This window comes from Electrona antarctica, assembly GCF_951216825.1.
Source record: "Electrona antarctica genome assembly, chromosome: 8".
Taxonomy (NCBI): Eukaryota; Metazoa; Chordata; class Actinopteri; order Myctophiformes; family Myctophidae; genus Electrona; species Electrona antarctica.
Genome location: NC_136789.1, coordinates 11,947,672 through 11,967,495, shown reverse-complemented (window position 1 = coordinate 11,967,495; position 19,824 = coordinate 11,947,672).

The following is a 19,824-nucleotide window of genomic DNA, read 5'->3' as shown; positions in this document are numbered from 1 at the left end:
TGAAGAAAAATATAACTTTGGCATGCTACTAGTCCTACATACTTACACCTAGAATCCCCATTCAAACCTATTTAGGTTCATCTTACGGTGGACATGTTTGCCTGAAAAGGAATCTTTGAAATGTTTCATAGTTTTAGAAATATAGTGCTTTAAATGTGAGAAATTTATAATGGCAGATAGTGGCACGTCAAAATCACTTTGACCTAGAAACTTCATTCACACGTTTTATAATTCAGCTTACTGTGAAGACACATGCTGGAACTTTTTACTTTGAAAGGTTTTGTAGTTTCTGAGTTATTTAACTTTAACGCCCAATGCATTCTCAATGGCAATAGCACAAACTTTGGCATGCTACTAGTCCTACATACTTACACCTAGAAACCCCATTCAAGCCTACTTAGGTTCATCTTACGGTGGACATGTTTGCCTGAAAAGGAATCTTTGAAATGTTTCATAGTTTTAGAAATATAGTGCTTTCAAATTTGAGAATTTTACAATGGGGCTCAATGGCAGATATTGGCACGTCAAAAAAGCACTTTCACCTAGAAACTCCATTCACACTTTTTATAATTCAGCTTACTGTGGAGACACATGCTGGAACTTTTTACTTTGAAATGTTTTGTAGTTTCTGAGTTATTTAACTTTAACGCCCAATGCATTCTCAATGGCAATAGCACAACTTTTGGCATGCTACTAGTCCTACATACTTACACCTAGAAACCCCATTCAAGCCTACTTAGGTTCATCTTACGGTGGACATGTTTGCCTGAAAAGGAATCTTTGAAATGTTTCATAGTTTTAGAAATATAGTGCTTTCAAATTTGAGAATTTTACAATGGGGCTCAATGGCAGATATTGGCACGTCGAAAAAGCACTTTCACCTAGAAACTCCATTCACACTTTTTATAATTCAGCTTACTGTGGAGACACATGCTGGAACTTTTTACTTTGAAATCTTTTGTAGTTTCTGAGATATTTAACTTTAACGCCCAATGCATTCTCAATGGCAATAGCACAAACTTTGGCATGCTACTAGTCCTACATACTTACACCTAGAAACCCCATTCAAGCCTACTTAGGTTCATCTTACGGTGGACATGTTTGCCTGAAAAGGAATCTTTGAAATGTTTCATAGTTTTAGAAATATAGTGCTTTCAAATTTGAGAATTTTACAATGGGGCTCAATGGCAGATATTGGCACGTCAAAAAAGCACTTTCACCTAGAAACTCCTTTCACACTTTTTATAATTCAGCTTACTGTGGAGACACATGCTGGAACTTTTTACTTTGAAATGTTTTGTAGTTTCTGAGTTATTTAACTTTAACGCCCAATGCATTCTCAATGGCAATAGCACAAACTTTGGCATGCTACTAGTCCTACATACTTACACCTAGAAACCCCATTCAAGCCTACTTAGGTTCATCTTACGGTGGACATGTTTGCCTGAAAAGGAATCTTTGAAATGTTTCATAGTTTTAGAAATATAGTGCTTTCAAATTTGAGAATTTTACAATGGGGCTCAATGGCAGATATTGGCACGTCAAAAAAGCACTTTCACCTAGAAACTCCTTTCACACTTTTTATAATTCAGCTTACTGTGGAGACACATGCTGGAACTTTTTACTTTGAAATGTTTTGTAGTTTCTGAGTTATTTAACTTTAACGCCCAATGCATTCTCAATGGCAATAGCACAAACTTTGGCATGCTACTAGTCCTACATACTTACACCTAGAAACCCCATTCAAGCCTACTTAGGTTCATCTTACGGTGGACATGTTTGCCTGAAAAGGAATCTTTGAAATGTTTCATAGTTTTAGAAATATAGTGCTTTCAAATTTGAGAATTTTACAATGGGGCTCAATGGCAGATATTGGCACGTCAAAAAAGCACTTTCACCTAGAAACTCCATTCACACTTTTTATAATTCAGCTTACTGTGGAGACACATGCTGGAACTTTTTACTTTGAAATGTTTTGTAGTTTCTGAGTTATTTAACTTTAACGCCCAATGCATTCTCAATGGCAATAGCACAAACTTTGGCATGCTACTAGTCCTACATACTTACACCTAGAAACCCCATTCAAGCCTACTTAGGTTCATCTTACGGTGGACATGTTTGCCTGAAAAGGAATCTTTGAAATGTTTCATAGTTTTAGAAATATAGTGCTTTTAAATTTGAGAAATTCAGAATGGGGGTCAATGGCAGATTTTGGCAAGTAAAGATTTGAGTGGGGTTTGAACCCACTATCTCCAGATCATGCAGCCAGTGTGCTAAGTCACTGATCTACTTGCTACCTGCCACAATGCAGTCTGCTGTTCCATTTGAGTACAACATTGATACAAAAATAAAATACAAAAAATAAAATAACAGGAGATTTGTCTATTGTTTCTTTTGCTGTTGTTTATCTCTAGACGCTCGAATGTTTATGAACCACAATGGAAACAAGTCTCTGGCTCTTCTGTCATTATCTATTCTGCCTTTTAAGAACAGCATGCACAGTGGCTCACTGGGTACAGAGCCTGCCTGGTAATCAGGAGGCTGCAGGTTCAAGTCCTGGCTCTGACATAGTGTCCCAAAATCATGAAAATATGACATAATATATTATGCCGTCCGAAGCCATGAACTATAGTATGTCGTTTTTTCATGATTTTCATCTTTTTTTCAAATAGTCCAAAATCACGAAAAACGACATGCTATAGTATGCCGTCTGAAGAAAAATATAACTTTGGCATGCTACTAGTCCTACATACTTACACCTAGAATCCCCATTCAAACCTATTTAGGTTCATCTTACGGTGGACATGTTTGCCTGAAAAGGAATCTTTGAAATGTTTCATAGTTTTAGAAATATAGTGCTTTAAATGTGAGAAATTTATAATGGCAGATAGTGGCACGTCAAAATCACTTTGACCTAGAAACTCCATTCACACGTTTTATAATTCAGCTTACTGTGGAGACACATGCTGGAACTTTTTACTTTGAAATGTTTTGTAGTTTCTGAGTTATTTAACTTTAACGCCCAATGCATTCTCAATGGCAATAGCACAAACTTTGGCATGCTACTAGTCCTACATACTTACACCTAGAAACCCCATTCAAGCCTACTTAGGTTCATCTTACGGTGGACATGTTTGCCTGAAAAGGAATCTTTGAAATGTTTCATAGTTTTAGAAATATAGTGCTTTTAACTTTGAGAAATTCAGAATGGGGGTCAATGGCAGATTTTGGCAAGTAAAGATTTGAGTGGGGTTTGAACCCACTATCTCCAGATCATGCAGCCAGTGTGCTAAGTCACTGATGTACTTGCTACTTGCCACAATGCAGTCTGCTGTTCCCTTTGAGTACAACATTGATACAAAAATAAAATACAAAAAATAAAATAACAGGAGATTTGTCTATTGTTTCTTTTGCTGTTGTTTATCTCTAGACGCTCAAATGTTTATGAACCACAATGGAAACAAGTCTCTGGCTCTTCTGTCATTATCTATTCGGCCTTTTAAGAACAGCATGCACAGTGGCTCACTGGGTACAGAGCCTGCCTGGTAATCAGGAGGCTGCAGGTTCAAGTCCTGGCTCTGACATAGTGTCCCAAAATCATGAAAATATGACATAATATATTGTGCCGTCCGAAGCCATGAACTATAGTATGTCGTTTTTTCATGATTTTCATCTTTTTTTCAAATAGTCCAAAATCACGAAAAACGACATGCTATAGTATGCCGTCTGAAGAAAAATATAACTTTGGCATGCTACTAGTCCTACATACTTACACCTAGAATCCCCATTCAAACCTATTTAGGTTCATCTTACGGTGGACATGTTTGCCTGAAAAGGAATCTTTGAAATGTTTCATAGTTTTAGAAATATAGTGCTTTAAATGTGAGAAATTTATAATGGCAGATAGTGGCACGTCAAAATCACTTTGACCTAGAAACTTCATTCACACGTTTTATAATTCAGCTTACTGTGAAGACACATGCTGGAACTTTTTACTTTGAAATGTTTTGTAGTTTCTGAGTTATTTAACTTTAACGCCCAATGCATTCTCAATGGCAATAGCACAAACTTTGGCATGCTACTAGTCCTACATACTTACACCTAGAAACCCCATTCAAGCCTACTTAGGTTCATCTTACGGTGGACATGTTTGCCTGAAAAGGAATCTTTGAAATGTTTCATAGTTTTAGAAATATAGTGCTTTTAAATTTGAGAAATTCAGAATGGGGGTCAATGGCAGATTTTGGCAAGTAAAGATTTGAGTGGGGTTTGAACCCACTATCTCCAGATCATGCAGCCAGTGTGCTAAGTCACTGATCTACTTGCTACCTGCCACAATGCAGTCTGCTGTTCCCTTTGAGTACAACATTGATACAAAAATAAAATACAAAAAATAAAATAACAGGAGATTTGTCTATTGTTTCTTTTGCTGTTGTTTATCTCTAGACGCTCGAATGTTTATGAACCACAATGGAAACAAGTCTCTGGCTCTTCTGTCATTATCTATTCGGCCTTTTAAGAACAGCATGCACAGTGGCTCACTGGTTACAGAGCCTGCCTGGTAATCAGGAGGCTGCAGGTTCAAGTCCTGGCTCTGACATAGTGTCCCAAAATCATGAAAATATGACATAATATATTATGCCGTCCCAAACCATGGACTATAGTATGTCGTTTTTTCATGATTTTCATCTTTTTTTCAAATCCTCCAAAATCATGAAAAACGACATGCTATAGTATGCCGTCCGAAGCCATGAACTATAGTATGTCGTTTTTTCATGATTTTCATCTTTTTTTCAAATAGTCCAAAATCACGAAAAACGACATGCTATAGTATGCCGTCAGAAAAAAATTATAACTTTGGCATGCTACTAGTCCTACATACTTACACCTAGAATCCCCATTCAAAGCTATTTAGGTTCATCTTACGGTGGACATGTTTGCCTGAAAAGGAATCTTTGAAATGTTTCATAGTTTTAGAAATATAGTGCTTTAAATGTGAGAAATTTATAATGGCAGATAGTGGCACGTCAAAAAAGCACTTTCACCTAGAAACTCCATTCACACTTTTTATAATTCAGCTTACTGTGGAGACACATGCTGGAACTTTTTACTTTGAAATGTTTTGTAGTTTCTGAGTTATTTAACTTTAACGCCCAATGCATTCTCAATGGCAATAGCACAACTTTTGGCATGCTACTAGTCCTACATACTTACACCTAGAAACCCCATTCAAGCCTACTTAGGTTCATCTTACGGTGGACATGTTTGCCTGAAAAGGAATCTTTGAAATGTTTCATAGTTTTAGAAATATAGTGCTTTCAAATTTGAGAATTTTACAATGGGGCTCAATGGCAGATATTGGCACGTCGAAAAAGCACTTTCACCTAGAAACTCCATTCACACTTTTTATAATTCAGCTTACTGTGGAGACACATGCTGGAACTTTTTACTTTGAAATCTTTTGTAGTTTCTGAGATATTTAACTTTAACGCCCAATGCATTCTCAATGGCAATAGCACAAACTTTGGCATGCTACTAGTCCTACATACTTACACCTAGAAACCCCATTCAAGCCTACTTAGGTTCATCTTACGGTGGACATGTTTGCCTGAAAAGGAATCTTTGAAATGTTTCATAGTTTTAGAAATATAGTGCTTTCAAATTTGAGAATTTTACAATGGGGCTCAATGGCAGATATTGGCACGTCAAAAAAGCACTTTCACCTAGAAACTCCTTTCACACTTTTTATAATTCAGCTTACTGTGGAGACACATGCTGGAACTTTTTACTTTGAAATGTTTTGTAGTTTCTGAGTTATTTAACTTTAACGCCCAATGCATTCTCAATGGCAATAGCACAAACTTTGGCATGCTACTAGTCCTACATACTTACACCTAGAAACCCCATTCAAGCCTACTTAGGTTCATCTTACGGTGGACATGTTTGCCTGAAAAGGAATCTTTGAAATGTTTCATAGTTTTAGAAATATAGTGCTTTCAAATTTGAGAATTTTACAATGGGGCTCAATTGGCAGATATTGGCACGTCAAAAAAGCACTTTCACCTAGAAACTCCATTCACACTTTTTATAATTCAGCTTACTGTGGAGACACATGCTGGAACTTTTTACTTTGAAATGTTTTGTAGTTTCTGAGTTATTTAACTTTAACGCCCAATGCATTCTCAATGGCAATAGCACAAACTTTGGCATGCTACTAGTCCTACATACTTACACCTAGAAACCCCATTCAAGCCTACTTAGGTTCATCTTACGGTGGACATGTTTGCCTGAAAAGGAATCTTTGAAATGTTTCATAGTTTTAGAAATATAGTGCTTTCAAATTTGAGAATTTTACAATGGGGCTCAATGGCAGATATTGGCACGTCAAAAAAGCACTTTCACCTAGAAACTCCATTCACACTTTTTATAATTCAGCTTACTGTGGAGACACATGCTGGAACTTTTTACTTTGAAATCTTTTGTAGTTTCTGAGATATTTAACTTTAACGCCCAATGCATTCTCAATGGCAATAGCACAAACTTTGGCATGCTACTAGTCCTACATACTTACACCTAGAAACCCCATTCAAGCCTACTTAGGTTCATCTTACGGTGGACATGTTTGCCTGAAAAGGAATCTTTGAAATGTTTCATAGTTTTAGAAATATAGTGCTTTCAAATTTGAGAATTTTACAATGGGGCTCAATGGCAGATATTGGCACGTCAAAAAAGCACTTTCACCTAGAAACTCCTTTCACACTTTTTATAATTCAGCTTACTGTGGAGACACATGCTGGAACTTTTTACTTTGAAATGTTTTGTAGTTTCTGAGTTATTTAACTTTAACGCCCAATGCATTCTCAATGGCAATAGCACAAACTTTGGCATGCTACTAGTCCTACATACTTACACCTAGAAACCCCATTCAAGCCTACTTAGGTTCATCTTACGGTGGACATGTTTGCCTGAAAAGGAATCTTTGAAATGTTTCATAGTTTTAGAAATATAGTGCTTTCAAATTTGAGAATTTTACAATGGGGCTCAATGGCAGATATTGGCACGTCAAAAAAGCACTTTCACCTAGAAACTCCATTCACACTTTTTATAATTCAGCTTACTGTGGAGACACATGCTGGAACTTTTTACTTTGAAATGTTTTGTAGTTTCTGAGTTATTTAACTTTAACGCCCAATGCATTCTCAATGGCAATAGCACAAACTTTGGCATGCTACTAGTCCTACATACTTACACCTAGAAACCCCATTCAAGCCTACTTAGGTTCATCTTACGGTGGACATGTTTGCCTGAAAAGGAATCTTTGAAATGTTTCATAGTTTTAGAAATATAGTGCTTTCAAATTTGAGAATTTTACAATGGGGCTCAATGGCAGATATTGGCACGTCAAAAAAGCACTTTCACCTAGAAACTCCATTCACACTTTTTATAATTCAGCTTACTGTGGAGACACATGCTGGAACTTTTTACTTTGAAATGTTTTGTAGTTTCTGAGTTTTTTAACTTTAACGCCCAATGCATTCTCAATGGCAATAGCACAAACTTTGGCATGCTACTAGTCCTACATACTTACACCTAGAAACCCCATTCAAGCCTACTTAGGTTCATCTTACGGTGGACATGTTTGCCTGAAAAGGAATCTTTGAAATGTTTCATAGTTTTAGAAATATAGTGCTTTCAAATTTGAGAATTTTACAATGGGGCTCAATGGCAGATATTGGCACGTCAAAAAAGCACTTTCACCTAGAAACTCCATTCACACTTTTTATAATTCAGCTTACTGTGGAGACACATGCTGGAACTTTTTACTTTGAAATGTTTTGTAGTTTCTGAGTTATTTAACTTTAACGCCCAATGCATTCTCAATGGCAATAGCACAAATTTTGGCATGCTACTAGTCCTACATACTTACACCTAGAAACCCCATTCAAGCCTACTTAGGTTCATCTTACGGTGGACATGTTTGCCTGAAAAGGAATCTTTGAAATGTTTCATAGTTTTAGAAATATAGTGCTTTCAAATTTGAGAATTTTACAATGGGGCTCAATGGCAGATATTGGCACGTCGAAAAAGCACTTTCACCTAGAAACTCCATTCACACTTTTTATAATTCAGCTTACTGTGGAGACACATGCTGGAACTTTTTACTTTGAAATCTTTTGTAGTTTCTGAGTTATTTAACTTTAACGCCCAATGTATTCTCAATGGCAATAGCACAAACTTTGGCATGCTACTAGTCCTACATACTTACACCTAGAAACCCCATTCAAGCCTACTTAGGTTCATCTTACGGTGGACATGTTTGCCTGAAAAGGAATCTTTGAAATGTTTCATAGTTTTAGAAATATAGTGCTTTCAAATTTGAGAATTTTACAATGGGGCTCAATGGCAGATATTGGCACGTCAAAAAAGCACTTTCACCTAGAAACTCCTTTCACACTTTTTATAATTCAGCTTACTGTGGAGACACATGCTGGAACTTTTTACTTTGAAATGTTTTGTAGTTTCTGAGTTATTTAACTTTAACGCCCAATGCATTCTCAATGGCAATAGCACAAACTTTGGCATGCTACTAGTCCTACATACTTACACCTAGAAACCCCATTCAAGCCTACTTAGGTTCATCTTACGGTGGACATGTTTGCCTGAAAAGGAATCTTTGAAATGTTTCATAGTTTTAGAAATATAGTGCTTTCAAATTTGAGAATTTTACAATGGGGCTCAATGGCAGATATTGGCACGTCAAAAAAGCACTTTCACCTAGAAACTCCATTCACACTTTTTATAATTCAGCTTACTGTGGAGACACATGCTGGAACTTTTTACTTTGAAATGTTTTGTAGTTTCTGAGTTATTTAACTTTAACGCCCAATGCATTCTCAATGGCAATAGCACAAACTTTGGCATGCTACTAGTCCTACATACTTACACCTAGAAACCCCATTCAAGCCTACTTAGGTTCATCTTACGGTGGACATGTTTGCCTGAAAAGGAATCTTTGAAATGTTTCATAGTTTTAGAAATATAGTGCTTTTAAATTTGAGAAATTCAGAATGGGGGTCAATGGCAGATTTTGGCAAGTAAAGATTTGAGTGGGGTTTGAACCCACTATCTCCAGATCATGCAGCCAGTGTGCTAAGTCACTGATCTACTTGCTACCTGCCACAATGCAGTCTGCTGTTCCCTTTGAGTACAACATTGATACAAAAATAAAATACAAAAAATAAAATAACAGGAGATTTGTCTATTGTTTCTTTTGCTGTTGTTTATCTCTAGACGCTCGAATGTTTATGAACCACAATGGAAACAAGTCTCTGGCTCTTCTGTCATTATCTATTCTGCCTTTTAAGAACAGCATGCACAGTGGCTCACTGGGTACAGAGCCTGCCTGGTAATCAGGAGGCTGCAGGTTCAAGTCCTGGCTCTGACATAGTGTCCCAAAATCATGAAAATATGACATAATATATTATGCCGTCCGAAGCCATGAACTATAGTATGTCGTTTTTTCATGATTTTCATCTTTTTTTCAAATAGTCCAAAATCACGAAAAACGACATGCTATAGTATGCCGTCTGAAGAAAAATATAACTTTGGCATGCTACTAGTCCTACATACTTACACCTAGAATCCCCATTCAAACCTATTTAGGTTCATCTTACGGTGGACATGTTTGCCTGAAAAGGAATCTTTGAAATGTTTCATAGTTTTAGAAATATAGTGCTTTAAATGTGAGAAATTTATAATGGCAGATAGTGGCACGTCAAAATCACTTTGACCTAGAAACTCCATTCACACGTTTTATAATTCAGCTTACTGTGGAGACACATGCTGGAACTTTTTACTTTGAAATGTTTTGTAGTTTCTGAGTTATTTAACTTTAACGCCCAATGCATTCTCAATGGCAATAGCACAAACTTTGGCATGCTACTAGTCCTACATACTTACACCTAGAAACCCCATTCAAGCCTACTTAGGTTCATCTTACGGTGGACATGTTTGCCTGAAAAGGAATCTTTGAAATGTTTCATAGTTTTAGAAATATAGTGCTTTTAACTTTGAGAAATTCAGAATGGGGGTCAATGGCAGATTTTGGCAAGTAAAGATTTGAGTGGGGTTTGAACCCACTATCTCCAGATCATGCAGCCAGTGTGCTAAGTCACTGATGTACTTGCTACTTGCCACAATGCAGTCTGCTGTTCCCTTTGAGTACAACATTGATACAAAAATAAAATACAAAAAATAAAATAACAGGAGATTTGTCTATTGTTTCTTTTGCTGTTGTTTATCTCTAGACGCTCAAATGTTTATGAACCACAATGGAAACAAGTCTCTGGCTCTTCTGTCATTATCTATTCGGCCTTTTAAGAACAGCATGCACAGTGGCTCACTGGGTACAGAGCCTGCCTGGTAATCAGGAGGCTGCAGGTTCAAGTCCTGGCTCTGACATAGTGTCCCAAAATCATGAAAATATGACATAATATATTGTGCCGTCCGAAGCCATGAACTATAGTATGTCGTTTTTTCATGATTTTCATCTTTTTTTCAAATAGTCCAAAATCACGAAAAACGACATGCTATAGTATGCCGTCTGAAGAAAAATATAACTTTGGCATGCTACTAGTCCTACATACTTACACCTAGAATCCCCATTCAAACCTATTTAGGTTCATCTTACGGTGGACATGTTTGCCTGAAAAGGAATCTTTGAAATGTTTCATAGTTTTAGAAATATAGTGCTTTAAATGTGAGAAATTTATAATGGCAGATAGTGGCACGTCAAAATCACTTTGACCTAGAAACTTCATTCACACGTTTTATAATTCAGCTTACTGTGAAGACACATGCTGGAACTTTTTACTTTGAAATGTTTTGTAGTTTCTGAGTTATTTAACTTTAACGCCCAATGCATTCTCAATGGCAATAGCACAAACTTTGGCATGCTACTAGTCCTACATACTTACACCTAGAAACCCCATTCAAGCCTACTTAGGTTCATCTTACGGTGGACATGTTTGCCTGAAAAGGAATCTTTGAAATGTTTCATAGTTTTAGAAATATAGTGCTTTTAAATTTGAGAAATTCAGAATGGGGGTCAATGGCAGATTTTGGCAAGTAAAGATTTGAGTGGGGTTTGAACCCACTATCTCCAGATCATGCAGCCAGTGTGCTAAGTCACTGATCTACTTGCTACCTGCCACAATGTAGTCTGCTGTTCCCTTTGAGTACAACATTGATACAAAAATAAAATACAAAAAATAAAATAACAGGAGATTTGTCTATTGTTTCTTTTGCTGTTGTTTATCTCTAGACGCTCGAATGTTTATGAACCACAATGGAAACAAGTCTCTGGCTCTTCTGTCATTATCTATTCGGCCTTTTAAGAACAGCATGCACAGTGGCTCACTGGGTACAGAGCCTGCCTGGTAATCAGGAGGCTGCAGGTTCAAGTCCTGGCTCTGACATAGTGTCCCAAAATCATGAAAATATGACATAATATATTATGCCGTCCCAAACCATGGACTATAGTATGTCGTTTTTTCATGATTTTCATATTTTTTTCAAATCCTCCAAAATCATGAAAAACGACATGCTATAGTATGCCGTCCGAAGCCATGAACTATAGTATGTCGTTTTTTCATGATTTTCATATTTTTTTCAAATAGTCCAAAATCACGAAAAACGACATGCTATAGTATGCCGTCCGAAGCCATGAACTATAGTATGTCGTTTTTTCATGATTTTCATCTTTTTTTCAAATAGTCCAAAATCACGAAAAACGACATGCTATAGTATGCCGTCCGAAAAAAAACGTATAACTTTGGCATGCTACTAGTCCTACATACTTACACCTAGAATCCCCATTCAAACCTATTTAGGTTCATCTTACGGTGGACATGTTTGCCTGAAAAGGAATCTTTGAAATGTTTCATAGTTTTAGAAATATAGTGCTTTCAAATTTGAGAATTTTACAATGGGGCTCAATGGCAGATATTGGCACGTCAAAAAAGCACTTTCACCTAGAAACTCCATTCACACTTTTTATAATTCAGCTTACTGTGGAGACACATGCTGGAACTTTTTACTTTGAAATGTTTTGTAGTTTCTGAGTTATTTAACTTTAACGCCCAATGCATTCTCAATGGCAATAGCACAAACTTTGGCATGCTACTAGTCCTACATACTTACACCTAGAAACCCCATTCAAGCCTACTTAGGTTCATCTTACGGTGGACATGTTTGCCTGAAAAGGAATCTTTGAAATGTTTCATAGTTTTAGAAATATAGTGCTTTTAAATTTGAGAAATTCAGAATGGGGGTCAATGGCAGATTTTGGCAAGTAATAATTTGAGTGGGGTTTGAACCCACTATCTCCAGATCATGCAGCCAGTGTGCTAAGTCACTGATCTACTTGCTACCTGCCACAATGCAGTCTGCTGTTCCCTTTGAGTACAACATTGATACAAAAATAAAATACAAAAAATAAAATAACAGGAGATTTGTCTATTGTTTCTTTTGCTGTTGTTTATCTCTAGACGCTCGAATGTTTATGAACCACAATGGAAACAAGTCTCTGGCTCTTCTGTCATTATCTATTCGGTCTTTTAAGAACAGCATGCACAGTGGCTCACTGGGTACAGACTCCTGCCTGGTAATCAGGAGGCTGCAGGTTCAAGTCCTGTCTCTGACATAGTGTCCCAAAATCATGAAAATATGACATAATATATTATGCCGTCCCAAACCATGGACTATAGTATGTCGTTTTTTCATGATTTTCATCTTTTTTTCAAATCCTCCAAAATCATGAAAAACGACATGCCGTCCGAAGCCATGAACTATAGTATGTTGTTTTTTCATGATTTTCATCTTTTTTTCAAATAGTCCAAAATCACGAAAAACGACATGCTATAGTATGCCGTCCGAAAAAATTTATAACTTTGGCATGCTACTAGTCCTACATACTTACACCTAGAATCCCCATTCAAACCTATTTAGGTTCATCTTACGGTGGACATGTTTGCCTGAAAAGGAATCTTTGAAATGTTTCATAGTTTTAGAAATATAGTGCTTTAAATGTGAGAAATTTATAATGGCAGATAGTGGCACGTCAAAATCACTTTCACCTAGAAACTCCATTCACACTTTTTATAATTCAGCTTACTGTGGAGACACATGCTGGAACTTTTTACTTTGAAATGTTTTGTAGTTTCTGAGTTATTTAACTTTAACGCCCAATGCATTCTCAATGGCAATAGCACAAACTTTGGCATGCTACTAGTCCTACATACTTACACCTAGAAACCCCATTCAAGCCTACTTAGGTTCATCTTACGGTGGACATGTTTGCCTGAAAAGGAATCTTTGAAATGTTTCATAGTTTTAGAAATATAGTGCTTTAAATGTGAGAAATTTATAATGGCAGATAGTGGCACGTCAAAATCACTTTCACCTAGAAACTCCATTCGCACTTTTTATAATTCAGCTTACTGTGGAGACACATGCTGGAACTTTTTACTTTGAAATGTTTTGTAGTTTCTGAGTTATTTAACTTTAACGCCCAATGCATTCTCAATGGCAATAGCACAAACTTTGGCATGCTACTAGTCCTACATACTTACACCTAGAAACCCCATTCAAGCCTACTTAGGTTCATCTTATGGTGGATATGTTTGCCTGAAAAGGAATCTTTGAAATGTTTCATAGTTTTAGAAATATAGTGCTTTCAAATTTGAGAATTTTACAATGGGGCTCAATGGCAGATATTGGCACGTCAAAAAAGCACTTTCACCTAGAAACTCCATTCACACTTTTTATAATTCAGCTTACTGTGGAGACACATGCTGGAACTTTTTACTTTGAAATGTTTTGTAGTTTCTGAGTTATTTAACTTTAACGCCCAATGCATTCTCAATGGCAATAGCACAAACTTTGGCATGCTACTAGTCCTACATACTTACACCTAGAAACCCCATTCAAGCCTACTTAGGTTCATCCTACGGTGGACATGTTTGCCTGAAAAGGAATCTTTGAAATGTTTCATAGTTTTAGAAATATAGTGCTTTCAAATTTGAGAATTTTACAATGGGGCTCAATGGCAGATATTGGCACGTCAAAAAAGCACTTTCACCTAGAAACTCCATTCACACTTTTTATAATTCAGCTTACTGTGGAGACACATGCTGGAACTTTTTACTTTGAAATGTTTTGTAGTTTCTGAGTTATTTAACTTTAACGCCCAATGCATTCTCAATGGCAATAGCACAAACTTTGGCATGCTACTAGTCCTACATACTTACACCTAGAAACCCCATTCAAGCCTACTTAGGTTCATCTTACGGTGGACATGTTTGCCTGAAAAGGAATCTTTGAAATGTTTCATAGTTTTAGAAATATAGTGCTTTCAAATTTGAGAATTTTACAATGGGGCTCAATGGCAGATATTGGCACGTCAAAAAAGCACTTTCACCTAGAAACTCCATTCACACTTTTTATAATTCAGCTTACTGTGGAGACACATGCTGGAACTTTTTACTTTGAAATGTTTTGTAGTTTCTGAGTTATTTAACTTTAACGCCCAATGCATTCTCAATGGCAATAGCACAAACTTTGGCATGCTACTAGTCCTACATACTTACACCTAGAAACCCCATTCAAGCCTACTTAGGTTCATCTTACGGTGGACATGTTTGCCTGAAAAGGAATCTTTGAAATGTTTCATAGTTTTAGAAATATAGTGCTTTCAAATGTGAGAACTTTACAATGGGGCTCAATGGCAGATATTGGCACGTCAAAAAAGCACTTTCACCTAGAAACTCCATTCACACTTTTTATAATTCAGCTTACTGTGGAGACACATGCTGGAACTTTTTACTTTGAAATGTTTTGTAGTTTCTGAGTTATTTAACTTTAACGCCCAATGCATTCTCAATGGCAATAGCACAAACTTTGGCATGCTACTAGTCCTACATACTTACACCTAGAAACCCCATTCAAGCCTACTTAGGTTCATCCTACGGTGGACATGTTTGCCTGAAAAGGAATCTTTGAAATGTTTCATAGTTTTAGAAATATAGTGCTTTCAAATTTGAGAATTTTACAATGGGGCTCAATGGCAGATATTGGCACGTCAAAAAAGCACTTTCACCTAGAAACTCCATTCACACTTTTTATAATTCAGCTTACTGTGGAGACACATGCTGGAACTTTTTACTTTGAAATGTTTTGTAGTTTCTGAGTTATTTAACTTTAACGCCCAATGCATTCTCAATGGCAATAGCACAAACTTTGGCATGCTACTAGTCCTACATACTTACACCTAGAAACCCCATCCAAGCCTACTTAGGTTCATCTTACGGTGGACATGTTTGCCTGAAAAGGAATCTTTGAAATGTTTCATAGTTTTAGAAATATAGTGCTTTCAAATTTGAGAATTTTACAATGGGGCTCAATGGCAGATATTGGCACGTCAAAAAAGCACTTTCACCTAGAAACTCCATTCACACTTTTTATAATTCAGCTTACTGTGGAGACACATGCTGGAACTTTTTACTTTGAAATGTTTTGTAGTTTCTGAGTTATTTAACTTTAACGCCCAATGCATTCTCAATGGCAATAGCACAAACGTTGGCATGCTACTAGTCCTACATACTTACACCTAGAAACCCCATTCAAGCCTACTTAGGTTCATCTTACGGTGGACATGTTTGCCTGAAAAGGAATCTTTGAAATGTTTCATAGTTTTAGAAATATAGTGCTTTCAAATTTGAGAATTTTACAATGGGGCTCAATGGCAGATATTGGCACGTCAAAAAAGCACTTTCACCTAGAAACTCCATTCACACTTTTTATAATTCAGCTTACTGTGGAGACACATGCTGGAACTTTTTACTTTGAAATGTTTTGTAGTTTCTGAGTTATTTAACTTTAACGCCCAATGCATTCTCAATGGCAATAGCACAAACTTTGGCATGCTACTAGTCCTACATACTTACACCTAGAAACCCCATTCAAGCCTACTTAGGTTCATCTTACGGTGGACATGTTTGCCTGAAAAGGAATCTTTGAAATGTTTCATAGTTTTAGAAATATAGTGCTTTCAAATTTGAGAATTTTACAATGGGGCTCAATGGCAGATATTGGCACGTCAAAAAAGCACTTTCACCTAGAAACTCCATTCACACTTTTTATAATTCAGCTTACTGTGGAGACACATGCTGGAACTTTTTACTTTGAAATGTTTTGTAGTTTCTGAGTTATTTAACTTTAACGCCCAATGCATTCTCAATGGCAATAGCACAAACTTTGGCATGCTACTAGTCCTACATACTTACACCTAGAAACCCCATTCAAGCCTACTTAGGTTCATCTTACGGTGGACATGTTTGCCTGAAAAGGAATCTTTGAAATGTTTCATAGTTTTAGAAATATAGTGCTTTCAAATTTGAGAATTTTACAATGGGGCTCAATGGCAGATAGTGGCACGTCAAAAAACCACTTTCACCTAGAAACTCCATTCACACTTTTTATAATTCAGCTTACTGTGGAGACACATGCTGGAACTTTTTACTTTGAAATGTTTTGTAGTTTCTGAGTTATTTAACTTTAACGCCCAATGCATTCTCAATGGCAATAGCACAAACTTTGGCATGCTACTAGTCCTACATACTTACACCTAGAAACCCCATTCAAGCCTACTTAGGTTCATCTTATGGTGGACATGTTTGCCTGAAAAGGAATCTTTGAAATGTTTCATAGTTTTAGAAATATAGTGCTTTCAAATTTGAGAATTTTACAATGGGGCTCAATGGCAGATATTGGCACGTCAAAAAAGCACTTTCACCTAGAAACTCCATTCACACTTTTTATAATTCAGCTTACTGTGGAGACACATGCTGGAACTTTTTACTTTGAAATGTTTTGTAGTTTCTGAGTTATTTAACTTTAACGCCCAATGCATTCTCAATGGCAATAGCACAAACTTTGGCATGCTACTAGTCCTACATACTTACACCTAGAAACCCCATTCAAGCCTACTTAGGTTCATCTTACGGTGGACATGTTTGCCTGAAAAGGAATCTTTGAAATGTTTCATAGTTTTAGAAATATAGTGCTTTCAAATTTGAGAATTTTACAATGGGGCTCAATGGCAGATAGTGGCACGTCAAAAAAGCACTTTCACCTAGAAACTCCATTCACACTTTTTATAATTCAGCTTACTGTGGAGACACATGCTGGAACTTTTTACTTTGAAATGTTTTGTAGTTTCTGAGTTATTTAACTTTAACGCCCAATGCATTCTCAATGGCAATAGCACAAACTTTGGCATGCTACTAGTCCTACATACTTACACCTAGAAACCCCATTCAAGCCTACTTAGGTTCATCCTACGGTGGACATGTTTGCCTGAAAAGGAATCTTTGAAATGTTTCATAGTTTTAGAAATATAGTGCTTTCAAATTTGAGAATTTTACAATGGGGCTCAATGGCAGATATTGGCACGTCAAAAAAGCACTTTCACCTAGAAACTCCATTCACACTTTTTATAATTCAGCTTACTGTGGAGACACATGCTGGAACTTTTTACTTTGAAATGTTTTGTAGTTTCTGAGTTATTTAACTTTAACGCCCAATGCATTCTCAATGGCAATAGCACAAACTTTGGCATGCTACTAGTCCTACATACTTACACCTAGAAACCCCATTCAAGCCTACTTAGGTTCATCTTACGGTGGACATGTTTGCCTGAAAAGGAATCTTTGAAATGTTTCATAGTTTTAGAAATATAGTGCTTTCAAATTTGAGAATTTTACAATGGGGCTCAATGGCAGATATTGGCACGTCAAAAAAGCACTTTCACCTAGAAACTCCATTCACACTTTTTATAATTCAGCTTACTGTGGAGACACATGCTGGAACTTTTTACTTTGAAATGTTTTGTAGTTTCTGAGTTATTTAACTTTAACGCCCAATGCATTCTCAATGGCAATAGCACAAACTTTGGCATGCTACTAGTCCTACATACTTACACCTAGAAACCCCATTCAAGCCTACTTAGGTTCATCTTACGGTGGACATGTTTGCCTGAAAAGGAATCTTTGAAATGTTTCATAGTTTTAGAAATATAGTGCTTTCAAATTTGAGAATTTTACAATGGGGCTCAATGGCAGATATTGGCACGTCAAAAAAGCACTTTCACCTAGAAACTCCATTCACACTTTTTATAATTCAGCTTACTGTGGAGACACATGCTGGAACTTTTTACTTTTAAATGTTTTGTAGTTTCTGTGTTATTTAACTTTAACGCCCAATGCATTCTCAATGGCAATAGCACAAACTTTGGCATGCTACTAGTCCTACATACTTACACCTAGAAACCCCATTCAAGCCTACTTAGGTTCATCTTACGGTGGACATGTTTGCCTGAAAAGGAATCTTTGAAATGTTTCATAGTTTTAGAAATATAGTGCTTTCAAATTTGAGAATTTTACAATGGGGCTCAATGGCAGATAGTGGCACGTCAAAAAAGCACTTTCACCTAGAAACTCCATTCACACTTTTTATAATTCAGCTTACTGTGGAGACACATGCTGGAACTTTTTACTTTGAAATGTTTTGTAGTTTCTGAGTTATTTAACTTTAACGCCCAATGCATTCTCAATGGCAATAGCACAAACTTTGGCATGCTACTAGTCCTACATACTTACACCTAGAAACCCCATTCAAGCCTACTTAGGTTCATCTTATGGTGGACATGTTTGCCTGAAAAGGAATCTTTGAAATGTTTCATAGTTTTAGAAATATAGTGCTTTCAAATTTGAGAATTTTACAATGGGGCTCAATGGCAGATATTGGCACGTCAAAAAAGCACTTTCACCTAGAAACTCCATTCACACTTTTTATAATTCAGCTTACTGTGGAGACACATGCTGGAACTTTTTACTTTGAAATGTTTTGTAGTTTCTGAGTTATTTAACTTTAACGCCCACTGCATTCTCAATGGCAATAGCACAAACTTTGGCATGCTACTAGTCCTACATACTTACACCTAGAAACCCCATTCAAGCCTACTTAGGTTCATCTTACGGTGGACATGTTTGCCTGAAAAGGAATCTTTGAAATGTTTCATAGTTTTAGAAATATAGTGCTTTCAAATTTGAGAATTTTACAATGGGGCTCAATGGCAGATATTGGCACGTCAAAAAAGCACTTTCACCTAGAAACTCCATTCACACTTTTTATAATTCAGCTTACTGTGGAGACACATGCTGGAACTTTTTACTTTGAAATGTTTTGTAGTTTCTGAGTTATTTAACTTTAACGCCCAATGCATTCTCAATGGCAATAGCACAAACTTTGGCATGCTACTAGTCCTACATACTTACACCTAGAAACCCCATTCAAGCCTACTTAGGTTCATCTTACGGTGGACATGTTTGCCTGAAAAGGAATCTTTGAAATGTTTCATAGTTTTAGAAATATAGTGCTTTCAAATTTGAGAATTTTACAATGGGGCTCAATGGCAGATATTGGCACGTCAAAAAAGCACTTTCACCTAGAAACTCCATTCACACTTTTTATAATTCAGCTTACTGTGGAGACACATGCTGGAACTTTTTACTTTGAAATGTTTTGTAGTTTCTGAGTTATTTAACTTTAACGCCCAATGCATTCTCAATGGCAATAGCACAAACTTTGGCATGCTACTAGTCCTACATACTTACACCTAGAAACCCCATTCAAGCCTACTTAGGTTCATCTTACGGTGGACATGTTTGCCTGAAAAGGAATCTTTGAAATGTTTCATAGTTTTAG